Raw genomic sequence first — 12916 nt, 5'->3', positions numbered from 1 at the left:
CCCAGCAGGTTTTACAGTCAATAGTTCATATGACTTTTATAATTTGTAATTAAGTATTTCTATTACATATTTTATAAATAACCAAAATGCTCATACACACACACAGCCCACATACACTTCAATTATAAAAGCTGCATTCTACAATTTATATATGTACTCGGGTTCTTTTTGCTTTGATAAGTAAGACTTGCCCTTGGATGACAGAAAGGAGAAACCTGCAATTTTTTTAATTAGCACATCAACCCAACATATAAGCACATAATATTAATTTATACATCTCTGATTCTATAGTCTATAAGGCGCAACTCTACCCTTCCTTCCATGTACTATTATATTTTCCAGATATTACCAGCATAAACATAATTGTGGACATCTCAAGGCTTCTCCCTACTGTTTCATATAGATATGGACTCAGGAATAAATCATTTCCATAAGTATATTGTGAAGCTTTATTGACAACCAGGATTGCTAAAGAAATGACTTTCATATATAAATAAATAGATGAACAGACAAGCTTCTGGATAAGAGGAATCAAACGGAATTACTCTGGACTTTCACTTGTGTAACTGAGAGCAAATCTGTCCCTTAAACTTCTTAGTTGTTATTCAAGGTGCAGCACTTTTGTCATAAGCCTCCCATATAACGAAATAAATGCAGATTCAGAGTAAGCTACGGCTCCAGAAAGGCCCCACAATTCTTCAACCTTACTATGGCAAACTCCAAAGGCTTTATGAAAACAGTATTGATACAGATGTGCAAATATAGGAATCATATCCCCACCCTCCACATACACACACACTATTTTTTTTCATCCTGTATTGCAATACTATATTGAGACAGATTTATTTGAAGGATCAACTTGTATTAAAACTTCCCATTAGTCTATGGTATTAAGAACACTGCGGCATCAAAATATTAAAGAAGAATAGTGTCATAAAATGATGCTCCTAGATATCTAGCTGTACTCATTTTCAAATCGCATAATAGAAAATCTTCTAGCCTATCTCACCATAGATAAAATGCAATAACCTAGTAAAGTGAAAATCTGTTTTTATTTGTCAACATTGGTCCATTACCTTACACTAAGTGCTTGTTTAACCACTATTAAATTCTCATAAATTACACCCTTTTCTCACCGAACAAAGTAGGATTGCACTTTATTAACTGGAAATAACATAATCCTATTTTATTTCGCTCCATTCTTATGAAAACTTTAAGCACATCCCTGTGTGTTTCGATTAAAGGTAAACAAATTCTTCACATGGACTTTCTGACTCAGACATCAGTGTTGCTTGGATACAGCTGGTGTTATTCAGCGAACCTACTGCAAAGCTGTCAGCATGGCCATTTTGTTACATTGATTTATAAATGCATTATCTGTAAAAAGTGCCCAACCTTTTGCATGAGCTAAGGATAGAGAAAAATAGAATTTAAACTAATTAGTTGGGTTATTTTTCACAAGAGGCATTGGTTTCCCAATATCTCACACAATAGGCAGATGCTTTGAAACAACATAGCAGTTGTCAAATAACAACAATTACCTTTTAAGTGTCCCAAGATGTGGCTTTCCTCTTTGTGATTGTATTTACACACACATGCACACGCACACATCTATATCATGTGCACTAATCTAAAACAACTGAGTTATAAGATAAAAACATGTGGCAAATTTGAAAACTTCCATGAAAAGAAATTAATTTGCACAACTGGTATTTTCGCAGTTCTCTTCTGGGTTCATTAAGTTGCTTTTCTATTAGTATAAATTTAACTGTTGGAAAGAAAGTCATGAGCTCTTAGAAACATTATGTTTTACTGTAATAGTGTAAAACACCATAGATCAGAATCTTTTCTCATACAGCTGAATTTAGTTGGTTATGGTAGGCCATAGTAAAGGGTACCATTAAAACTCTGGATCTTGTAACTCTGCTACACAAAATAATGTTTTCACTGATTAACCCACCACTTTTTCATCTTCTGGTTTTTAATAGAAACTAACTATCAGAGCCAGAAATATGGACATGTGTTTGTGTTTCAAACAAATTGCCAGGAAGAAGGAGGAGGAAAAACCATGTAAGGTGGCAGCACTTGTAGAGCATGCACCCAAGCCATACTTAAAAGCCATGGGGTCTGCAAAGTTGCATTTGCTAGGGAAAATGTTAAAGGAAAGCAGGTTATTTCATACTTGTCCTTTCCAGGACTTCACACCACTTTCTCTGAAGTATCTGGTACTGGACATCATTGAAGATAAGACTTAACATTCTTACCATTGAGCCCTCCTCTCAATAATATTTTTGTTTCATGCCCCTGTCTTTCTTCCAAATGCTTTTGAATCTGTTTATCTTCATATAATTATGCTTAACAGTATTTGTGATTTCTAAAAGCCTAAATACACTGCGTATACAATTTATAGTTCAGTCTTACCTCAATACACAATATAGCTCAAGTACACAGTCTCCTACATACACAACATACAGTTCACATACAGCAAAACCATAATTCACACCATGGTCAACCAACACATTAATAGATACTTCTAGATTTGCAAGAAAGGAGGAGCCACCATGTGAGTTAAAATTAACTCATAAACTGTAGCTGGTGAACTCCAAAAAGCATTTTTGCTAGTGTTTACAAGCGAAGCAATCACATTACTGCATCTTTGGTAATGCACAATGCAGCACCTGAAATATAGTTTTTTTAATATTCTTCTCCTCTTCCTTTATAGCTACAGTTGCAGCTTATAACATGAATTTATTGTGGACATGCTAATGCCACATGCAGGCCTGTTTGAATATAGGAAATGTACTTAATTCAGGGCCTGAATTCTTGTATTTTATTCTGATATTTTGTGTTGCTTCACAGCAGTTGGAAAGCTGCCTTAAAGGCACACAGAGGATTTCCCTGATAACAGCACAGAAGAGGAGGAAAGAGAATGAGGGAACATCCTACAGACACAGGGGTAGTGTAAAGTGTACAGTGCCCGAGTAGATTCCCAGCCCTCATAATGGTGCTCTGCACCACATACAACTTAGGAAAGCCCTAAAACTTCTCTAAGGTCCCTGTACACGTTACATTAATGCTGTGATCTAACTTGTTAATTGCTATATAAATGGCAAGGATGCTGCTACATGTGCACCCAATTAAAGTACCATAAAATGGCAAACCAGCCATAGAAATGTTGGGACTTGTCAGCTCTGGCCCCTGCCCACACCAGGACAAGTTCAGGACCCTGGTGCAAACTTTGGCCTTAGCCAACAATTAGCTGATCATGCTCCTGAGCTCCCCCTGTACTGGCAAGTAGAAAGAGGGCAACTGAGATCTAATCCCTGATCCTAAAGTCATACTTCCTGCCATGCACACGTGGCTTGGCAGGAGATGCAGTTTTTGGTGTGAGGGACCAGATCCCCTGGCCCCTTTAAATCATCCTTTGAATGTAACTTAAGTTGCTGACTCCTCTGCAGTCCCCTTCACCCTCCCTCTCATAGGAGGTGCACTACTACTTGCCCAATGGTGGAGCCAAGCACCCAGCCGGCTCCACCCCATGGGGCTCTCATGGATCCAAGTCAGCACAGTGGCTCATGATGACATGGAAGCAGGGGGAAGCATGTTCAGCCATTCCCTGCAGCCCAGTTGGGATTCCTGAAACTGTGCCCACTTTCAGGGGCATGTGGATCCCTGAGTGGGTACATGGGAGACCCCCAGGGGTCCCTATGCCCCTGTGAGTGGGTGCAGCCCCACGGAGTATGACTGGGCAGTAGGGAAGGTACAAGCAAGGTTGCCTCCACTGTCTACCTGCAGTTCAGAGATGTATGGTTGACAATGATTAGGAGGGAGGGGTGCTCAGCTGCACCTGGCAGCCAATCAGGAGTGACCCAGCTGCTCAGCTGTGCTCTACAGTCTTCGGCAGCCCAGGGAGCCCGTCGGGAAATATGTAGGAATATTGCCAACCTGCTGGCCTCAGCCAGTGCAGGCAGCCTGCTCGCCACCTCCCCCTGCCACACTAAAGGCCAAATGTGTTTTCTGTTCATTCCCAAAATAGCCTACGCCATTTAGAGAAACTTTCATACATCTGATAGATTATGCCTCCGATTTGGGGACTATTCATACTTAGCTTGTGTGTCAGGGGTTAAGCAGAGGTAAGGTACCATTTAGTTCCTTGCCCACACACGTTTGAAGGAGATTATACTTTAGCTTACTTAGTTGAATAATTGAGAGCTGAGGTGTAATTGCAGAGTGCATCAGAAAGCATAATTTTGCAGAATGTTTTCTCTAGAAAAGATCAGTTGCTTAATTTTAACTTTATTTATTGTTAGAAGAATGCACAGATTCAGGTCCATAATCTGAAAAAAACATGTTCTAGTTCTTGATCAGTTTTCCTTGCAGTGGAAGGAGTCGATAAGGAATCCTTCCCCAAAACCAGTTTAAGAGGACTGGACAAGTGAGTGACATCCCAGTGAAAGTTTATTATGTGGAATAGATACAAGCTGGCGTAAAGGGAAGGGGGTTTTATGGCCTGCCCCATTCAAACCGAGTTGGAAAATTAATCCTGAGTATGGCTTAGTGTCTTGTTTAGCTATCATATTGGAGCATATTGAACAATATTGTCCTTACAAACCAAGGACTCTTGAACATACATGTATCTATTAGGTATTATGTCACTGTAATTTGAGAACATATCATATTTCATAATTTATTTGTCCCTAAGAACTAAAACCCAACAAGAATACAGACATGTAGCTTTACTAGGAAAACAAGCCATTACAAATCTCTCCAGGTAAACAGTGTGAGGAGGACCTGTGTTTGTGTTACATCTGTACCCAGTCCTGGATCCCAAATGGAGCATTTAGGGACTGTTGTAGAAATACTACTAATCATCATAATAATAAAATTAACGGCTATAAGAAGTTATGAAAAGCAAAGAAATTTCCTCACCACCAGCTGGTAGAAAATTGCAGTAGATATTTTTCTCCAGACACATTCTTGTAATCAGGCGTTTTGTTATGTAAGAATATATTGCTGGGGTTTTTTTGTTTTGTTTTATTTTTTACCTATTATATCTGTTCATCTGTTTCAGTGACCTGACTGATATAAAACCTTGCAAAGTGCCAAGCGAACGCTGGGAGATGCAGGAGGTTAAATGCAGGCGTTTGCTTAATGAGTGATACTGTATGCTTACACTAGCATCAGTGTTACGTTCAGTTTGTTACATAAACAGGTATCAAGGTTGAGGTTGTCATCATCACTATAGGAACCGGCTGTGTGGTTTTGCTTTTCTCAGCTTTATCACTGCTGAACAGTTGGGCTATAAAAAAATTTCCAAGGCACAGATTAAAAAACAGGAAGTTCCCAGATTTCCCTTTAAGTCTCTGGCTATGCTGAAAACAGTTACTCATCTATCCCACGATGAAACGTGGGTGCTGAGACTGTTCCTACTGATGTGCACCTATACCATCTCCTCACAAGCAGAGCAAGCTATTACAGCTATTATTACTGATATGTCTTCATTTCAGAAAAACAACCTCTGTCTTCAAGATAGATTGCAAAACTGTTGCTTTTTATAACCGCTTTTTTTTTTTTTCTAGTATAAAGAATGTGCTTTTGAGTCTTGTAACCGAGCAAGGGTTCTAAGTCTGGATTCGGATACAACTAGGCAACTCAACGCATGAGACAAATTTAAGCTTCCAAGATGTTTAGCTCTCCTGTTGGTACAATTTGGTAAATATAGATGAGGTCTTCGTAAGCCGAGTAAAGTTTCGACTCCCAGGGGATGGGTGAAGGGTGAGGTCAGAATTCTGGAGGGACGTTTCTAAATAAAGAAGAAACTGGTGACAGCGTGGAAGAAAGGCAGTGACCAAGTCACTTGTTCTTAATGGCAGTCAGGCAATCTGCCATTCAGCATTCCACCAGGAATAAAAATCGAGTCATGCTGTGTCATAAAAAAGGGACTTTTCACTCAGATTTTTCCAAAAACCTCTAACTTTTTTCTAATGTAGTAAGGATAGATGCAGGGTAGATATTGGCCATTACTCAGCCAAGAGGACAATGAAGAGAGCAAACTAAACCCAGGGATACATAAAGGTGTAATGCGCTCAGACTACAATGTACCTCATGCCTTCTAAATGTATTGTACCTGATGGATGGTTAGCAAGAGTTATGTTACTGAAAGTATTAGCATATAAGCAAAAGTAATGGGAAAGTGGGGCAGCTGAAGTTAAGTCCATCAGCTTTTATAGATAATTAGGAAATAAAAGAAAAAAATTGAGTGACGTCCAGGATACAAATCAGTGCAAATTTAATTGTTTGTACTGCTTTCAAATAAACTGTAACACAAAGCATTTTGCAGAATGATGTACTAATTATACAGTTAAAATAAGCCAAAACAATACAAAGCTAAAAATTAAGTAGTGCAAAAGGAGAGAAAAATATTATTTGAATGGCCTGAAATAAAATACATGTTGTATGGGGGAGGTCAATCTTTTACTGTTAAAGAGAGAATTTTTTTTTTTAAATCACACTGTTAGAAAAAACGTGGTTTCTGTTTCCATTCCATCGGCTTCATGAAAAGTGAAAACTTCCAAATATTTCAGAATGAAATTGCTTTAATATATATTTTAGAAGTTTGGTTGTACCCTGTGCAATTAGGATAAATGGGTCATAACTGTCTCTGCAGTTTGAAATAGCTTCTTAAATATTATCACTTTATTTGAAAGATATACCCTTTTAGAAAAAATTGCACTGTTTGCTGGAGCTATAGTATCTGCAATACAAGTAGTAAGACCTGTCATATCTAACAGCATCACATACTCTCAATTCATCACACTACTTACGTACATGCCAGTGCTGCTTCATGCAAGCGTGTAAATGTAAGTAAGCGTTCTGTTCAAAGGGGGACTGGTACCTTTACTTGTTATGTTTCTGATCTGTTTAAACAGATGTGTTCCATGCTAAATATGATTTAAAAAAAGAAGATGCATCTTGATTCAAATTCAGTGATTCAGTGGCCAACTGCTTTCACCACACCCACATTGAGAATTCGAAGTGCTTTGCCTGTCTCTGTTGTATTTACTGATAGTTGCTACAGCCCAGGCCCCCACCTGTAGTTCAGATGTCTACTTCATTGTATCCCTGACACATGCACTTGTTAGTAGAAGTGGATTTTCACAAGGTAGTGACCTGGATGTTCACAAGCCACCCCAGTCGCTTTCACAACACCTTTTCCAGGGCAGCTGTTCATGTCCTGTCCTACACATATTCCTTGCTCATGTGCAGCATCACCTCATTTTACAGCTCTTAATTAGTCACAAAGCCAGTAGCAGGCTGTGCAACTGTGGCATCTACCCCGCTCTGCTATGTTTGTTTCTTCTTCCAGGCAACGTGTAATGACAGCTCTAGTCCCATCTGTGAGCTACTGTCATTTGTGATTTTTTTTTTTTTTTTTTAGCATCTTGTCTATTTTTTTTTTTACTTCACACTTATAAGAGATGTGCTAATTTGTGGGTGGAAAAAATAAAATTAAAACTGTGAAAGCATGAGGGAAAATCCACCTGCTGAGCGAGAAGAAAATCAAGAAGCAAGAGTCCTAATTTAGGTTACTTCACGGTCTTTTCTGTATGTATTGATTAGTTGATTGATTTGGCCCTCTTGGCCTTCCTGCTAATAGCTTTCTATCTCCAAACACACGTCTTACCAACTAGGCTCTTTTTTTGTTTGTTTTTCTTATAATATTATCACTTACATTATGCAGGCTTGTTGGTGGTAGAACCTTCTAGCTCAAATAGAGGGATGCGTGGAAGTGGAGACAGCTACACCGAGGGCTGTTTAGATAGGAGTAGTGAATCATTATTGGAAAAATAAAGACTTGTTTTCCACTGTAGTTCAGACCTCAAATATTAACCTTCTTTAAATTGCAACGTCATCATATTTTTTCTCTTTCTCTATTTTGACCCCTCTGTAAGCCTCCAACTTTTATTAGAATCTGTATAGCTCAGCTGGTCTAATGAGTCATATGTCGGCTTCAGATCTTGCAGGTTTTTCAAACACTGTATGTGTTAGATGGATTTGGGGTGCCTCTGCTTCAGAGAAACTTGCTTTACTTACCATGGGAACAGCAGAGCTGGATTAGTATCTATTCTGGAATCTTCTGTCAAAGAGAAGTCAATGCCAAGTACTTCAGAATAATGTGTAAAAATACTGACATTCAATTATAAAACACAGCATCCATAAGGGATCTTCCTTTATAGCCCTGAACAGGTTTAGTCGGAATATACCATGAAGCACTAAGGTTTCATATTTTTTTCTCATTTTATATGGTGCCTTCCCATTTCTTAGAAGAAGACTGCATGTTTTCTATTGTTGGGGGAGATAATGAGTGGAGATAATGTGGGAGATGATGAGGATCATTGAAGTGGCCTTTTTTGTTACCCATTTTCACATACCCTTTATTTCAAGTTTTCCCTTAAAGAGTTCAAACTTTCCAAACTTTCTTATACGGACTTCTGTGAAAGTCTATTTCATATCCATATATAATACTTGGAGTATGTGTGTGTAGACGAGGGAAAGGCAGCTGTCATTGGAACTTGCCTATTTCTGATGTTTCTTTTTAAAAAAAACAACACCAAAGTTAGGGACAGAAATTACACACAAACAAGTAGAAATGATTGGAAACTGGTTCAAATCTATAACACAACAGGGCTAAGTACAGATAGTCAACAAATCCAAGACTCAATCAATTCAATATTTCAGGTTAGTCTAAACTGCCTAGATTGAACTGATAAGCAAGTGAACAGGCATTCACTTTTGATTCCAGAAATGCAGCCACATGCTTGCAGTGGCCCAGGCCAGAAGCCAGAGGGTGCTAGTGCATGCCTCCCTGCTCAGCTGGAGCAGACAGCTTGGGCCAAGTTTAGCCTGCCCATCCTGAGAGGGATGGTGTGAGGGGCAGGTCCAAGGCATCCTGTATTGCTGAGGGACTGTGAGTTAACTTGAATCTGGAGGAGATCTGGGACAGAAGTTCAATAAGCCAGTTTAACTTAAAGCAGTTAAGTCTCATACTACATCCATTGAGGTTTATCTTAAACTGATTTTGGCCATTTTGAAAGCAATTTATGTGCACTGAACTTCTGTTGTGTTATAGGTTTGAACTGGTTTCAATCACTTATACTGGTCTATGTGTAATTTTTGTCCCTAGCCCAGAAGTTCAGTGCACATAAAGTTAACTCAAAGTCCCCCAGCATCCCAGGGTGCTTTGCACCTACCCCAAAAATCACCCCTCACAGAGTGGGTGGGCTAGTCTTGGCCAACCTGTCTGCTCCAGCTGAGCAGGGAGACATGTGAAGATTGAATTGTACTTAGCCAGGATGACCAGAACTAAGCATCATATTCCAAGTATGGATAGACTATTGCTTTCAATTATATTGTTGTCCTGTGTCCCAGAGAATGATTCTTCAACAATAACATGCAAGTCTTTTTTCACAAGGAGTTTTTTAATTCACTATAACAGCACTGAGGATATATATTTCAAATGATTATTTTCTGAAGGCATAACATTTTATTTGTCAGCTTTACCATGATGACCTACTATCATGGCACTCCTGCAACATAAATTAAACTATTAAACTTCAAACTGTTGCCTAGATTTTCCCCATACTTCTCTTGCATCCATGGAAAAGGGAAGTTTAGCATAACACTAAGCTCATGTTCACTTGAAAAGCTTAGTACCTGCAGTTTTGGTAATAAAATTATGCTTGAAATCAGATGCTTTGCTTGGTACGGGGGTTTGCATACAAAAGACTTACCCAACTCTAGTGATAAGTCATTTCACCTCAGAACATTAGTGAACTTATTGCACATTTTGTTTGAGAGAAATATTAGCATCTAGTGTTACTAAATGTTTTTGAGTGCCTCAGGTCATTCAGCATATAGCAAATCCTGCATAAGGATGTCCCTGTGGATTATGTTGACTATTGTATTGCATTATTCATTGGTCTGCTTTAAGCAGGAATCTTGATGTGCTAGGGGCAGGTAATTCAAGGAGAAACCTTCATATTAATATATTTAATAATTGTACCAGATTTATAATTGTTTGACTCATCCATATGAGAATAATCTGAAGCACTACAGGAAGGACAGGAAATGAATTTAGGAAGCAGTTCAAGTTAAGTAGACCTAATATCACCTTTGTCCTTGTCAGAAATTGCACTGATAGGAATACAGTCAATTTAAAAAGAACTGTTTATTTGTTAATTGCCCATTTAAAAATAAATATATTTAACTGCTTCATATAAGAGGACACATATTTTACCCAGACTATTAATACAATAGGCCATATGTAATGGAGAAAAGAAATAAATAATAATGATGAGTTGTCATTTTTTTACATTAGTTAAATGCTTTACTCTCATTGTATATTGTCAAGTGATATTATCAGCAGTATGGTCTAGAAGCTGGATTACTGAGTGTGAGCTTGGCTTGGCTGAGTAGTATGCTTGGCTTTCCTGCTGGCCTTCTCTGTGATCTCATATACATCCTTCATGTCTCTTTGTCTCAGTATTCTGACCTGAAAAATGGAGATAGTGATTTTTTTCTTCTTTTGTAATGTGCTTTGAGGGCAAGTGGTGAAAATCAATATGTCAGAACTAGAAAGTACTGAGATTGTTCTATCTGTACATTCACACTATTAGGGACAGGTTATTTTCTTGGATGTTTGTTTTCCCTTTTTGGGGTTTATGCTTTGGGAGAAGCAATCAATTTTCATCCCTAGGAAGTGTGTGTGTGTGTGTATGTATGTGTAATATGAGAGCCTCTTAGTGCACAAGAGAACATTCAGAACCAATGGCAAATACATCTTGATACTTCTTCTCACACGTGAGGAGTTATATTTGGAAATACACAATTGTTTCTTCTATATGTGACCTTTGAATGTTTTCAGTTCAGCAAATCTGTGCACTTAGTGCTGTTATTTCAGCTAAGAGTTTACACTGATCTGACACAAGCTATGGCTTAATTCCACTTATATGTTAGGAACCAGGTTTTATACTGTGCCATACTTGAAACACTTAGTATTTATATTACTATACCAGTTTGTTTTATAATAACTCTTATCATGAGACAGAGGTCAGTAGAGCCTGTGCTCATACACGGTACAGTACTCAGCAGGAGTTTCATTCTATACTTCCTTTTGATCAACTTGTTTGAATGGATAATTCTTTAATGAATCAAGGCATACAGATGATAACACCAGGAGACAAAGAATGTTCTTCAGGCACTGGAAAAGTAAAATGTGTTTAAAGCCTTCCAGATTCTATTTGCAGGAAAACTCTGATCTGAAAATGAGAGAGAATACCTTGCCAGTAGCTAAATAAACTGAGAATTGGAGTTTTCACAAAATGAAAGTGGTGATTCTTGATGTAGATTACTTCCTTATTTTATAAAAGGGCATATTTGGAGAGACTATAGCTTTGGGGGTCTCTCAGTTGTGTGTGCAACAAGGTTGTTTAACTATGGCAGATTTTTATGGGTCTAGTTCTCACTTATGATACAGGACCCTTGCATCTCTCTGGCACTGTGAAAAAGTCTTATAATGAAAATAAATAAGTTTAGTTTACATATGCTTAAATGCCCTTTATACTAAGAAACAAGCTATATTTATTCATCTCTCCAAGGACACAGTAGTCCAGCTAATGTCCATTCCATACACATAAAAAGGCACTACAAGGGAGGTGTTAGACCATTATGGGGTGCATTTTTGGAAAAGTGATCTTCTGATTGAATAACCAATTGATAGGCACAAAATACATACCCACCTGTTTCACATACCCCCCCAAACAAACAAACAACACCCCCCCCAAAACCTGCAGCTGTCGATATTCACATTCCAAACATCAGATCTGAATATCTGAAATTAGAGGGTTTAGCTACTGAGATTTGTATTTATGTCTCTTTGTGGTTGCGTAAAAATAAACAAACTTTGTAGGCAAAAACAGACACAAATTGAAAATCAACAGAGATAAATGTAATGTGCTAGTAAGAAAAACACAGAAGGACTAGGTATAACTAGGAAAAATATAAGAACAAGGTATAACTAGCTAGAAAGTATCACTGCCAAGAAAAATGTGGGGGCTATGCTGAATCAAAAACTGAATGTGAGTCAGGAATGAGATGATGTAAAAGTAATAAGTAAATGCCATTTTGATGGGTATAAACAAAAGTATTACATACAAGACAATGAGTTAATAGCACTTATATGCAAATAATGAGGTTATAGTTCTGGTACGGCTAGATTATTGTGTCCAGTGCTGGTACCGTGGTTTTAGAAGGATGAAGAGAAACATTAGGATAGCATTTCCCAAACCTTTTGTGTTTACTCCCTACCAGAATACAGTCAGCCACTCTCACTGATTTCCTGTGCTGTGCCACCTCTTGCCACCAATTTCCCCCACCCTTAGAAACAACCAATGGCATGGGAAATGCTACTTCAGAGGATTCAAAGGCAAGCAAAAAAGATGTTAAGGAGATGGAAATGCAAATGCAGAGAAGAGCTTGAGACAACTAGCTGTATTTTGTTTGGAGGAAGTACAATGAAGAGGAGATATGATAGCTGTTTTCAAATTTTGAGGGTAGGTCTTGTTTGACCAATCTCATTTCCTTCTATGACCAGGTGACCTATCACCTGGACAAGGGAGATGAGATTGATGTCATATGGCAGTCACTCATCGTGGTGCCCTGTGACCAGTGGGGTCCCTCAAGGCTCTGTCCTTGGACCCATACTGTTCAACATCTTCATTAATGGAGTGGACTGACCAAGTTCGCCGATGACACCAAACTTTGGGGCAAAGCATCCACACCAGAAGACAGGTGGGTGATCCAGGCTGACCTGGACAAGCTCAGCAAATGGGCAGACGAGAACCTCATGGTGTTTAAC

The sequence above is a fragment of the Crocodylus porosus genome, unplaced genomic scaffold (genome assembly GCF_001723895.1).
Source record: "Crocodylus porosus isolate Cpor-Errol unplaced genomic scaffold, CroPor_comp1, whole genome shotgun sequence".
Lineage (NCBI taxonomy): Eukaryota > Metazoa > Chordata > Crocodylia > Crocodylidae > Crocodylus > Crocodylus porosus.
The sequence above is the reverse complement of the archived record's forward strand: the minus strand, read 5'-3'. Positions refer to the sequence as shown.